Source organism: Panulirus ornatus, chromosome 11 (genome assembly GCF_036320965.1).
Source record: "Panulirus ornatus isolate Po-2019 chromosome 11, ASM3632096v1, whole genome shotgun sequence".
Taxonomy (NCBI): Eukaryota; Metazoa; Arthropoda; class Malacostraca; order Decapoda; family Palinuridae; genus Panulirus; species Panulirus ornatus.
Window position 1 is genome coordinate 25,518,961 of NC_092234.1, and position 13,521 is coordinate 25,532,481.

Sequence of the window (13,521 nt, forward strand, 5' to 3'; positions counted from 1 at the left end):
TTATCAAAACACATAAACAGAATTTTCCAGCAAGACCTATAGTGGGTTGATTAGGCTCCATCACATGTAGATTGTCAAAAAGGTTAGTTTCTTTATTAAACCCTTTAGTGGGTAAGGTATCAAATTCTAATATCATGAACAATGTAGATTTAGTCAACAAGCTAAACAATATCAATGTTAATTTTGATTTCAAACTAGTTAGCTTTGATGTTTCCTCACTTTTCACTAAAGTTCCACTTGATGACCTTTTAGTATATTTATTTGATGTCTTGGATGATATTCATTTACCTGTTTCAAAGTCTAATTTCACTGAACTGATAAAATTGTGTATAAAAGACTGTGTATTTCAATTTAATGGAGATTATTATGCTTAAAAATTTGGTATGGCAATGGGTAACCCTCTTTCACCTGTACTAAGTAATCTTTATATGGAATATTTTGAAAGAAAATTACTAAAGGATATTTTACCTTCTAATGCAATTTGTTTTAGGTATGTAGATGATGTTCTTTGTGTTTGGCCAACAAATGAAAATCTACAAATATTTCTCCCTTTACCTAACAATTTAGTACCTTCCATCAGATTTACTGTAGAAAATGAAAATAATGGTATGTTACCATTTTTAGATTGCATGATCCATAGTCAAGGAAACAAGTTTAGAATTGACTGGAGTAACGCCATCTCAGTTATTAACTCTAACTCTCTTACCAAGAGAAATATCATTGAATCTTCTATAATTAAATACACAAAGAATTATAATCTTCATAATCGTGATGGTCTATACAAATTAGATAACTTTATTGTTGATAAGATTTGTAAAATGATAAGTTTATGAACGCTAAATGTATGTTTTGGACAATCACATGTTTACCAAATGGCGTCCTAGCTTCGTCTCTTCGATGTATATCAACAGACTTTTATATTTCTCTCTTGTGTCTCCCCTGATGATGTGAATATTACACGAAAATGCACTTGGGAACTTTTCCTGTTTCACTTTCCTCGTGAACTCATAGGAATATCTTGATCACGCGCAAAATTGTGATCTTTTCCAATACATATATATATTTTTTTTTTTTTTTTTTTGCTTTGTCGCTGTCTCCCGCGTTTGCGAGGTAGCGCAAGGAAACAGACCAAAGAAATGGCCCAACCCACCCCCATACACATATATATACATACGTCCACAAACGCAAATATACATACCTACACAGCTTTCCATGGTTTACCCCAGACGCTTCACATGCCTTGATTCAATCCACTGACAGCACGTCAACCCCGGTATACCACATCGCTCCAATTCACTCTATTCCTTGCCCTCCTTTCACCCTCCTCCATGTTCAGGCCCCGATCACACAAAATCTTTTTCACTCCATCTTTCCACCTCCAATTTGGTCTCCCTCTTCTCCTCGTTCCCTCCACCTCCGACACATATATCCTCTTGGTCAATCTTTCCTCACTCATTCTCTCCATGTGACCAAACCATTTCAAAACACCCTCTTCTGCTCTCTCAACCACGCTCTTTTTATTTCCACACGTCTCTCTTACCCTTACGTTACTTACTCGATCAAACCACCTCACACCACACATTGTCCTCAAACATCACATTTCCAGCACATCCATCCTCCTGCGCACAACTCTAACCATAGTCCACGCCTCGCAACCATACAACATTGTTGGAACCACTATTCCTTCAAACATACCCATTTTTGCTTTCCGAGATAATGTTCTCGACTTCCACACATTCTTCAAGGCTCCCAGAATTTTCGCCCCCTCCCCCACCCTATGATCCACTTCCGCTTCCATGTTTCCATCCGCTGCCAGATCCACTCCCAGATATCTAAAACACTTCACTTCCTCCAGTTTTTCTCCATTCAAACACCTCCCAATTGACTTGACCCTCAACCCTACTGTACCTAATAACCTTCCTCTTATTCACATTTACTCTTAACTTTCTTCTTTCACACACTTTACCAAACTCAGTCACCAGCTTCTGCAGTTTCTCACATGAATCAGCCACCAGCGCTGTATCAGCGAACAACAACTGACTCACTTCCCAAGCTCTCTCATCCCCAACAGACTTCATCCTTGCCCCTCTTTCCAAAACTCTTGCATTCACCTCCCTAACAACAACATCCATAAACAAATTAAACAACCATGGAGACATCACACACCCCTGCCGCAAACCTATATTCACTGAGAACCAATCACTTTCCTCTCTTCCTACACGTACACATGCCTTACATCCTCGATAAAAACTTTTCACTGCTTCTAACAACTTGCCTCCCACACCATATATTCTTAATACCTTCCACAGAGCATCTCTATCAACTCTATCATATGCCTTCTCCAGATCCATAAATGCTACATACAAATCCATTTGCTTTTCTAAGTATTTCTCACATACATTCTTCAAAGTAAACACCTGATCCACACATCCTCTACCACTTCTGAAACCACACTGCGCTTTCCCAATCTGATACTCTGTACATGCCTTCACCCTGTCAATCAATACCCTCCCATACAATTTGCCAGGAATACTCAACAAACTTTTATACCTCTGTAATTTGAGCACTCACTCTTATCCCCTTTGCCTTTGTACAATGGCACTATGCACGCATTCCGCCATTCCTCAGGCACCTCACCATGAGTCATACATACATTAGATAACCTTACCAACCAGTCAACAATACAGTCACCCCCTTTTTTAATAAATTCCACTGCAATACCATCCAAACCTGCTGCCTTGCCGGCTTTCATTTTCCGCAAAGCTTTTACTACCTCTTCTCTGTTTACCAAATCATTTTCCCTAACTCTCGCACTATTATATATATATATATATATATATATATATATATATATATATATATATATATATATATATATATATATATATATATATATATATATATATATATATATATATATATATATATATATATACATATATATATATATATATATATATATATATATATATATATATATATATATATATATATATATATATATATATATATATATATATATATATATATATATATATATATATATATATATATATATATATATATATGTATATATATATATATATATATATATATATATATATATATATATATATATATTTTTTTTTTTTATACTTTGTCGCTGTCTCCCGCGTTTGCGAGGTAGCGCAAGGAAACAGACGAAAGAAATGGCCCAACCCCCCCCCCATACACATGTACATACACACGTCCACACACGCAAATATACATACCTACACAGCTTTCCATGGTTTACCCCAGACGCTTCACATGCCTTGATTCAATCCACTGACAGCACGTCAACCCCTGTATACCACATCGCTCCAATTCACTCTATTCCTTGCCCTCCTTTCACCCTCCTGCATGTTCAGGCCCCGATCACACAAAATCTTTTTCACTCCATCTTTCCACCTCAATTTGGTCTCCCTCTTCTCCTCGTTCCCTCCACCTCCGACACATATATCCTCTTGGTCAATCTTTCCTCACTCATTCTCTCCATGTGCCCAAACCATTTCAAAACACCCTCTTCTGCTCTCTCAACCACGCTCTTTTTATTTCCACACATCTCTCTTACCCTTACGTTACTTACTCGATCAAACCACCTCACACCACACATTTTCCTCAAACATCTCATTTCCAGCACATCCATCCTCCTGCGCACATCTCTATCCATAGCCCACGCCTCGCAACCATACAACATTGTTGGAACCACTATTCCTTCAAACATACCCATTTTTGCTTTCCGAGATAATGTTCTCGACTCCCACACATTTTTCAAGGCTCCCAAAATTTTCGCCCCCTCCCCCACCCTATGATCCACTTCCGCTTCCATGGTTCCATCCGCTGACAGATCCACTCCCAGATATCTAAAACACTTCACTTCCTCCAGTTTTTCTCCATTCAAACTCACCTCCCAATTGATTTGACCCTCACCCCTACTGTACCTAATAACCTTGATCTTATTCACATTCACTCTTAACTTTCTTCTTCCACACACTTTACCAAACTCAGTCACCAGCTTCTGCAGTTTCTCACATGAATCAGCCACCAGCGCTGTATCATCAGCGAACAACAACTGACTCACTTCCCAAGCTCTCTCATCCCCAACAGACTTCATACTTGCCCCTCTTTCCAAAACTCTTGCATTTACCTCCCTAACAACCCCTTCCATAAAGAAATTAAACAACCATGGAGACATCACACACCCCTGCCGCAAACCTATATTCACTGAGAACCAATCACTTTCCTCTCTTCCTACACGTACACATGCCTTACATCCTCGATAAAAACTTTTCACTGATTCTAACAACTTGCCTCCCACACCATATATTCTTAATACCTTCCACAGAGCATCTCTATCAACTCTATCATATGCCTTCTCCAGATCCATAAATGCTACATACAAATCCATTTGCTTTTCTAAGTATTTCTCACATACATTCTTCAAAGCAAACACCTGATCCACACATCCTCTACCACTTCTGAAACCGCACTGCTCTTCCCCAATCTGATGCTCTGTACATGCCTTCACCCTCTCAATCAATATCCTCCCATATAATTTACCAGGAATACTCAACAAACTTATACCTCTGTAATTTGAGCACTCACTCTTATCCCCTTTGCCTTTGTACAATGGCACTATGCACGCATTCCGCCAATCCTCAGGCACCTCACCATGAGTCATACATACATTAAATAACCTTACCAACCAGTCAACAATACAGTCACCCCCTTTTTTAATAAATTCCACTGCAATACCATCCAAACCTGCTGCCTTGCCGGCTTTCATCTTCCGCAAAAAGCTTTTACTACCTCTTCTCTGTTTACCAAATCATTTTCCCTAACCCCTCTCACTTTGCACACCACCTCGACCAAAACACCCTATATCTGCCACTCTATCATCAAACACATTCAACAAACCTTCAAAATACTCACTCCATCTCCTTCTCACATCACCACTACTTGTTATCACCTCCCCATTTGCGCCCTTCACTGAAGTTCCCATTTGCTCCCTTGTCTTACGCACTTTATTTACCTCCTTCCAGAACATCTTTTTATTCTCCCTAAAATTTAATGATACTCTCTCACCCCAACTCTCATTTGCCCTCTTTTTCACCTCTTGCACCTTTCTCTTGACCTCCTGTCTCTTTCTTTTATACAGTCTCCCACTCAATTGCATTTTTTCCCTGCAAAAATCGCCCAAATGCCTCTCTCTTCTCTTTCACTAATAATCTTACTTCTTCATCCCACCACTCACTACCCTTTCTAATCAACCCACCTCCCACTCTTCTCATGCCACAAACATCTTTTGCGCAATCCATCACTGACTCCCTAAATACATCCCATTCCTCCCCCACTCCCCTTACTTCCATTGTTCTCACCTTTTTCCATTCTGTACTCAGTCTCTCCTGGTACTTCCTCACACAAGTCTCCTTCCCAAGCTCACTTACTCTCACCACCCTCTTCACCCCAACATTCACTCTTCTTTTCTGAAAACCCATACAAATCTTCACCTTAGCCTCCACAAGATAATGATCAGACATCCCTCCAGTTGCACCTCTCAGCACATTAACATCCAAAAGTCTCTCTTTCGCGCGCCTGTCAATTAACACGTAATCCTGGTAAATTATATGGGAGGGTATTGATTGAGAGGGTGAAGGCATGTACAGAGCATCAGATTGGGGAAGAGCAGTGTGATTTCAGAAGTGGTAGAGGAGATCTGGATCAGGTGTTTGCTTTGAAGAATGTATGTGAGAAATACTTAGAAAAGCAAATGGATTTGTATGTAGCATTTATGGATCTGGAGAAGGCATGTGATAGAGTTGATAGAGATGCTCTGTGGAAGGTATTAAGAATATATGGTGTGGGAGGCAAGTTGTTAGAAGCAGTGAAAAGTTTTTATCGAGGATGTAAGGCATGTGTACGTGTAGGAAGAGAGGAAAGTGATTGGTTCTCAGTGAATGTAGGTTTGCGGCAGGGGTGTGTGATGTCTCCATGGTTGTTTAATTTGTTTATGGATGGGGTTGTTAGGGAGGTGAATGCAAGAGTTTTGGAAAGAGGGGCAAGGATGAAGTCTGTTGTGGATGAGAGAGCTTGGGAAGTGAGTCAGTTGTTGTTAGCTGATGATACAAGCGCTGGTGGCTGATTCATGTGAGAAACTGCAGAAGCTGGTGACTGAGTTTGGTAAAGTGTGTGAAAGAAGAAAGTTAAGAGTAAATGTGAATAAGAGCAAGGTAATTATGTACAGTAGGGTTGAGGGTCAAGTCAATTGGGAGGTAAGTTTGAATGGAGAAAAACTGGAGGAAGTAAAGTGTTTTAGATATCTGGGGAGTGGATCTGGCAGCGGATGGAACCATGGAAGCGGAAATGGATCATAGGGTGGGGGAGGGGGCGAAAATCCTGGGAGCCTTGAAGAATGTGTGGAAGTCGAGAACATTATCTCGGAAAGCAAAGATGGGTATGTTTGAAGGAATAGTGGTTCCAACAATGTTGTATGGTTGCTTTGCGTGGGCTATGGATAGAGTTGTGCGCAGGAGGATGGATGTGCTGGAAATGTGATGCTTGAGGACAATGTGTGGTGTGAGGTGGTTTGATCGAGTAAGTAACGTAAGGGTAAGAGAGATGTGTGGAAATAAAAAGAGCGTGGTTGAGAGAGCAGAAGAGGGTGTTTTGAAATGGTTTGGGCACATGGAGAGAATGAGTGAGGAAAGATTGACCAAGAGGATATATGTATCGGAGGTGGAGGGAACGAGGAGAAGTGGGAGATCAAATTGGAGGTGGAAAGATGTAGTGAAAAAGATTTTGTGTGATCGAGGCCTGAACATGCAGGAGGGTGAAAGGAGGGCAAGGAATAGAGTGAATTGGATCGATGTGGTATACCGGGGTTGACGTGCTGTCAGTGGATTGAATCAGGGCATGTGAAGCGTCTGGGGTAAACCATGGAAAGCTGTGTACGTATTGTATATTTGCGTGTGTGGACGTATGTATATACATGTGTATGGGGGTGGGTTGGGCCATTTCTTTGGTCTGTTTCCTTGCGCTACCTCGCAAACGCGGGAGACAGCGACAAAGCAAAAAATATATATATATATATATATATATATATATATATATATATATATATATATATATATATATAGCTAAACCACAGGATATGGTGTATATTTATAAAGTGAACGATACATGTGTGGGAGTAGGAACAGAGAAGAGTGAGTAGTTCCAGGTCAAGTCTGGTGTGCCGCTGGGATGTTTGATGTCATCATGCTTTTTATACTTTTATGGACATGGCAGTGAGGAAGATGAGCGAAAGGGTCTTGGACAGGAGAAAGTCTCTAAGAGAGAGGTGCAGTAATATGGAAAGTATGACTGGGAGAGGTAATGAGTTAATGTGGTATGGATATATGGAGATGATGAGTAAGGATAGGAGGACAAAGGAGGGTGTCGTCCGAGAAAGCAAATTACTTTAAGGGTCTTTTTTTGCCCAAAATAGTATTTTGGAACGGACAGACAGGTCAGCGAAATATAATAATAACAAACACCTTCAAGCGATGGTGATATAGTGATGAACTAAGCTGCCATCCAAGCAGTTGACCCAGGCTCGATTCCCGGTCGTCGCAACAATATTTCAGAGGTTATATGATATGAAATTGTGATGTGAAAGTCTGTACTGTTAAGTCGGGAAATGGCAAGAAAAAAATTTAACAAGAAGTTCATTGCTGAGTTAAGATTTAGTGGAATGCTTGAACACCGGAGCTCCACAGTACGTGCGTTGTGGTCGAGCTAGTTTCCTACCTGTCTTGCTCTCTCATTGCGAGAGAGAGAGAGAGAGAGAGAGAGAGAGAGAGAGAGAGAGAGAGAGAGAGAGAGAGAGAGAGAGAGAGAGAGAGAGAGAGAGAGAGACTCCTTGGTTAATCTCGAGTATTTATGACGACATCATGCCTGGAACAGTCACCAGCGCATATCGCTCACCGTAGAGTACGATTGAGTTCAGAACGAAAATTAGGGCGCTTTGTATGCTAATTTTCATAGATCGAATAGAGTGATTTTATGTCATGGAATAGAATTAAAAAGCTTACTTGTTTGTAAGGCAGAGGGAAAAGACAGCTGCTTGGGGCAGATCAGTTGATGTTTTACAAGCACCGGTGGGTTGGCGCAATGAGCATTATCACTTACTCCTGAAAATTGTTTCCTGAGAAGACTGACGCAACCTGCATCTAGATATGTACTACCTAGACTAATGGTCTCTCTGCATACTCCACGTATAAGATGATTTAGATTCTGATAAAAAAAATCTGGCCTTTTATATTCGAAATTGTATTATTTATGATATAAATGGAAATCCTTATATTTATATATATATATATATATATATATATATATATATATATATATATATATATATATATATATATATATATATATATATATATATATATATATATATATATATATATATATATATATATATGAGAGGCAAGTGTTTTGGGAGCAGCTAAATGAGTGTGTTAGCGGTTTTGATGCACGAGACCGGGTTATAGTGATGGGTGATTTGAATGCAAAGGTGAGTAATGTGGCAGTTGAGGGAATAATTGGTATGCATGGGGTGTTCAGTGTTGTAAATGGAAATGGTGAAGAGCTTGTAGATTTATGTGCTGAAAAAGGACTGATGATTGGGAATACCTGGTTTAAAAAGCGAGATATACATAAGTATACTTATGTAAGTAGGAGAGATGGCCAGAGAGCGTTATTGGATTACGTGTTAATTGACAGGCGTGCGAAAGAGAGACTTTTGGATGTTAATGTGCTGAGAGGTGCAACTGGAGGGATGTCTGATCATTATCTTGTGGAGGCTAAGGTGAAGATTAGTATGGGTTTTCAGAAAAGAGGAGTGAATGTTGGGGTGAAGAAGGTGGTGAGAGTAAGTGAGCTTGGGAAGGAGACCTGTGTGGGGAAGTACCAGGAGAGACTGTGTACAGAATGGAAAAAGGTGAGAACAATGGAAGTAAGGGGAGTGGGGGAGGAATGGGATGTATTTAGGGAATCAGTGATGGATTGCGCAAAAGATGCTTGTGGCATGAGAAGAGTGGGAGATGGGCTGTTTAGAAAGGGTAGTGAGTGGTGGGATGAAGAAGTAAGAGTATTAGTGAAAGAGAAGAGAGAGGCATTTGGACGATTTTTGCAGGGAAAAAATGCAATTGAGTGGGAGAAGTATAAAAGAAAGAGACAGGAGGTCAAGAGAAAGGTGCAAGAGGTGAAAAAAAGGGCAAATGAGAGTTGGGGTGAGAGACTATCAGTAAATTTTAGGGAAAATAAAAAGATGTTCTGGAAGGAGGTAAATAGGGTGCGTAAGACAAGGGAGCAAATGGGAACTTCAGTGAAGGGCGTAAATGGGGAGGTGATAACAAGTAGCGGTGATGTGAGAAGGAGATGGAATGAGTATTTTGAAGGTTTGTTGAATGTGTCTGATGACAGAGTGGCAGATATAGGGTGTTTTGGTCGAGGTGGTGTGCAAAGTGAGAGGGTTAGGGAAAATGATTTGGTAAACAGAGAAGAGGTAGTAAAAGCTTTGCGGAAGATGAAAGCCGGCAAGGCAGCAGGTTTGGATGGTATTGCAGTGGAATTTATTAAGAAAGGGGGTGACTGTATTGTTGACTGGTTGGTAAGGTTATTTAATGTATGTATGACTCATGGTGAGGTGCCTGAGGATTGGCGGAATGCGTGCATAGTGCCATTGTACAAAGGCAAAGGGGATAAGAGTGAGTGCTCAAATTACAGAGGTATAAGTTTGTTGAGTATTCCTGGTAAATTATATGGGAGGGTATTGATTGAGAGGGTGAAGGCATGTACAGAGCATCAGATTGGGGAAGAGCAGTGCGGTTTCAGAAGTGGTAGAGGATGTGTGGATCAGGTGTTTGCTTTGAAGAATGTATGTGAGAAATACTTAGAAAAGCAAATGGATTTGTATGTAGCATTTATGGATCTGGAGAAGGCATATGATAGAGTTGATAGAGATGCTCTGTGGAAGGTATTAAGAATATATGGTGTGGGAGGCAAGTTGTTAGAATCAGTGAAAAGTTTTTATCGAGGATGTAAGGCATGTGTACGTGTAGGAAGAGAGGAAAGTGATTGGTTCTCAGTGAATGTAGGTTTGCGGTAGGGGTGTGTGATGTCTCCATGGTTGTTTAATTTGTTTATGGATGTTGTTGTTAGGGAGGTGAATGCAAGAGTTTTGGAAAGAGGGGCAAGTATGAAGTCTGTTGGGGATGAGAGAGCTTGGGAAGTGAGTCAGTTGTTGTTCGCTGATGATACAGCGCTGGTGGCTGATTCATGTGAGAAACTGCAGAAGCTGGTGACTGAGCTTGGTAAAGTGTGTGGAAGAAGAAAGTTGAGAGTAAATGTGAATAAGAGCAAGGTTATTAGGTACAGTAGGGGTGAGGGTCAAGTCAATTGGGAGGTGAGTTTGAATGGAGAAAAACTGGAGGAAGTGAAGTGTTTTAGATATCTGGGAGTGGATCTGTCAGCGGATGGAACCATGGAAGCGGAAGTGGATCATAGGGTGGGGGAGGGGGCGAAAATTTTGGGAGCCTTGAAAAATGTGTGGAAGTCGAGAACACTATCTCGGAAAGCAAAAATGGATATGTTTGAGGGAATAGTGGTTCCAACAATGTTGTATGGTTGCGAGGCGTGGGCTATGGATAGAGATGTGCGCAGGAGGATGGATGTGCTGGAAATGAGATGTTTGAGGACAATGTGTGGTGTGAGGTGGTTTGATCGAGTAAGTAACGTAAGGGTAAGAGAGATGTGTGGAAATAAAAAGAGCGTGGTTGAGAGAGCAGAAGAGGGTGTTTTGAAATGGTTTGGGCACATGGAGAGAATGAGTGAGGAGAGATTGACCAAGAGGATATATGTGTCGGAGGTGGAGGGAACGAGGAGAAGAGGGAGACCAAATTGGAGGTGGAAAGATGGAGTGAAAAAGATTTTGTGTGATCGGGGCCTGAACATGCAGGAGGGTGAAAGGAGGGCAAGAAATAGAGTGAATTGGAGTCATGTGGTATACAGGGGTTGACGTGCTGTCAGTGGATTGAATCAAGGCATGTGAAGCGTCTGGGGTAAACCATGGAAAGCTGTGTAGGTATGTATATTTGCGTGTGTGGACGTGTGTATGTACATGTGTATGGGGGGGGGGGGCCATTTCTTTCGTCTGTTTCCTTGCGCTACCTCGCAAACGCGGGAGACGGCGACAAAGTATAAAAAAAAAAAAAAAAAAAAAAAAAAAAAAAAAAATATATATAAAACAAAGGATCATAGATAACTTTAGCTTCAAAGGGAATAAAGAAACACTGTTACAAATATCATAAAAATATCATCATAAACAGTGGTATATATCCAGGTTATGAAAGCTGTCCATGAAGGATGTGAAGTTTCAGTGGCGACCTTTAGCATCTCCTGAAGACTGACATCTACGATTGGCCTGCACATTTCTCCCTCCCATTGGTCATATAGCATTTGCTCAGAAAGCTTAAGAGACTTCAGCATTGTTTATTTGACATAATCCTTATGACGTATTCCCGAGTCAAAGGAGGCAACATATCAGTTTCCGACTGATAACAAGGAGTAGGTAACAATAAATTATTGAAACTTTTCAATAACTTTGGTCCACAGTGGAGACTGTTAGCTGCCTTACCCCATGCATTGTAGGATTCCTCCAGGCACTTACACACACACACACACACACACACACACACACACACACACACATACACACACACACACACACACACACACACACAGACAAGACAAAGAGACACAGACACACAGACATACAGACACACACACACACACACACACACACACACACACACACACACACACACACACAAACTCTCTCTCTCTCTCTCTCTCTCTCTCTCTCTCTCTCTCTCTCTCTCTCTCTCTCTCTCTCTCTCTCTCTCTCTCTCTCTCTCTCTCTCTCTCTTTCTCTCTCTTCCAATTTATCTTAAAAAATCTGATTTTTAGTTTAGTTGGTTAATCAGATTTCTCGTATATAAGGATAATGGTCAGCTGGAGAATTAGAAGACTAACTCTAAAGAGCCATTTCATAAAGCGAAGTTGATCTAATGAAAATATTTAAATTACAGATGTAAAAGTTTTTCCCGGCCATCACAACAATGTTTAAGAGGTTTTTTGATATAGGAAACTAGTGATTAAGAGCACAATACTGGGGAGGAAGATTGAGGTTTAAGGTGTGGGCAATAATTTGTTGATCAGTTGTTTCCACAACAGAATATGCTTGAGAATCACAGACAAAGAGAAGATTTCTTATGTGTGGTTACCCAACTGGGGAAGCGTATGATACGGGCAATAGATATGCTTTGTGGAAGGTATTACTAAGATGTGGTAGTAAAGATAACTACCAAAAGAATCTTTTTATATAAAGTGAACGATGCATGTGTGGGAGAAGGAACAGAGATGAGAGAGTTGTTCCAGGTCAAGTCTGGTGTGCCGCAGGGATGTTTGATGTCATCATCCTCTTTATTCTTTCATGGACATGGCAGTGAGGGAGATGAGCAAAAGGGTCTTGGACAGGAGAGAGTTTCTAAGTGAGAGGTGAGGTAATATGGAAAGTATGACCGGGAGAGGTAATGAGTGTATGCTAATATGGAATGGATATATGGAGAGGATGAGTGAGGACAGGAAGAAAAGGAGGGATGTCTTTGGAGAAAAAAGAATTACCTTTAAGGTTCCTTCTTGCTCTGTTTAGTGTTTTGAAACAGACAAACAGGCCAACGTAATGCGATTATAAAGACACCGTCAAGTGATGGTCATATAGTCGTGAGCATAGCTGCCTTCTAAGCACTTGACCCGGGTTCGATTCCCGGCCATCGCAACAATATTTTAGAGGTTGTTTGATACGAAATTGTGATACGAAGGTCTATACTGTTAAGTCGGAAAAGGGCAAAAGAAATTTTTAACAAGAGGCTTATTACTGAGTAGAAAATTTGGTGGAAATCTTGAACACCAGAACTCCACCGTTGCTGCATTGTGGTTACGCTAATTTCCAGCCTGTCGTTCTCTCTCTCACTGAAAGAGAGAGAGAGAGAGAGAGAGAGAGAGAGAGAGAGAGAGAGAGAGAGAGAGAGAGAGAGAGAGACTCCTTGGCTAATGTCGAATACTCACGACTACATGCCTGAGAAAATCACTAGCGCATATCGCTTACATTAGGATGCGATTGAGTTAAAAAGGAAAATTAGGGAGTTGTATGTTAATTTTCATAGATCAAATAGAGTAATTTTATATTGTGGAATAGAATTAAAAAGCTCACATGTGTGTAAGGCAGAGGGAAAAGACAGCTGCCTGGGACATATCAGTTGAGGTTTTACAAGCACCGGAGGGTTGGCGCAATGAGCATCATCACTTACTCCTGAAAATTGTTTCCCATGAGAAGACTGACTCAACCTGCATCTAGATATGTACTACCTAGACTAATGGCCTCTCCGTATACTC